Source organism: Sinocyclocheilus grahami, unplaced genomic scaffold (genome assembly GCF_001515645.1).
Source record: "Sinocyclocheilus grahami isolate Dianchi unplaced genomic scaffold, SAMN03320097.WGS_v1.1 scaffold2251.1, whole genome shotgun sequence".
Classification (NCBI taxonomy): Eukaryota; Metazoa; Chordata; class Actinopteri; order Cypriniformes; family Cyprinidae; genus Sinocyclocheilus; species Sinocyclocheilus grahami.
Window position 1 is genome coordinate 118,375 of NW_015507430.1, and position 1,621 is coordinate 119,995.

Here is a 1,621-nt window from a genome sequence, read left to right on the forward strand (position 1 = left end):
CGGTGCTAAGAGGCTCGCCACCTCCACGGAGGTCTCTAGAGCAGCTGGTTCGGCCGTCCCCTGCCGTTACAGGGCACCAAACTAGATGCTCTCATTACACAAGAGGTCAGTCTCGAGAGACTGATTCCCTTAGTAGACTTTTTGGCAGCGTGGAAACTACTGCCAAATATGTCTCAGTGGGTCCTGCACACTGTAGAGAGAGGCTACATAATCCAGTTTGGTTCTCCTCTGCCAATTTGTGTCCCATTTTAGATCTGCGTCAGTTGAACCGCTCAGTCATGCGACTGAAGTTTAGGATGCTCACACTCAAACCGGTCGTGTCTCAGATCAGGTCCGAGGATTGGTTTGTCACGATCGATCTAAAAGATGCGGTACGCACCGACAACACAGCGGTGGTCACTTACATCAACCACCAGGGAGGTCTGCGTTTGCGCCCCTTGTACATGCTGACGCACCAGATTCTTGTGTGGTCCCAGGGCAAACTCCTCTCGCTGAGAGTAGTTCACATTCCAATGCATCTCAATTTGGGAGCAGACATCCTGTCGAGGCAGGGGCCTAGGCCCGGGGAATGGATGCTTCACCCCGAGGTGGTGAAGCAGATATGGAGAGTTTTTGGCCAGGCTTAGGTGGACTTGTTTGCGACTCGAGAGACATCGCACTGTCACCTCTGGTTCTCTCTCACTCATCCAGCTCCACTAGGGTTGGATGCCATGGTACAGACATGGCAGAGGCTTCGTCTGTATGCCTTTCGCCCAATCACTCTGCTCCCGGGAGTTCTGGAGAGAGTGCGCCGGGACGGGGTCTGTCTTCTGCTAGTAGCCCCTTTCTGGCCGGGCAGAGTATGGTTCTCAGACTTGATTTCTCTCCTCGACAGCGCTCCATGGGAGATTCCCGTCAGGAGAGATCTCCTCTCACAGGTGGAGGGCACGATCATCCACCCCCGCCCGGAGCTGTGGAAGTTGTGGGTGTGGCCCCTGAGGGGGCACAGCTCATAGCTTTCGGTCTCTCAACCAAGGTTGTTGAGACCATCCTCCAATCCAGAGCTCCCTCAACAAGGAAAATGTACTCCTTGAAGTGGAAACTTTTCACTTCTTGGTGCGGAGACCGCCAGCTCGACCCAGTTAACCGGTTGGTGCAGTGCTGGAGTTCCTGCAGGCCCGATTCTCCGCAGGGTTGACCCACTCCACCCTGAAGGTCTACATGGCGGCCATTGCGGCCTACCACGCCCCTCTCGGTGGCCAGTCAGTGGGCAGACACCCCCTAGTTACACGTTTCCTCTGCGGTGCGCTGAGGCTGAGGCCTCCTGTACGATCTTGTGTACCTCCGTGGGACCTGGCTGTGGTGCTAGAAGCTCTCTGCAGGCCTCTCTTCAAGCCTATCGAGGAGATCTCGGATCACCACCTCACTATCAAAAATACTTTTCTTCTGGCGATAGCTTCTCTCAAGAGAGTTGGGGATCTGCAGGCCCTCTCAGTGGCCCCTTTCTATCTCGACTTTGCGCCCAGTCTGGCCAAAGGGTTTCTGTACCCTCGAGCGGGATATGTTCCTAAGGTCCCCTCCTCTACACCACGGCCTGTCGTACTTCAGGCCTTCAGTCCTCCTCCCTTCAGGGAGCCAGACC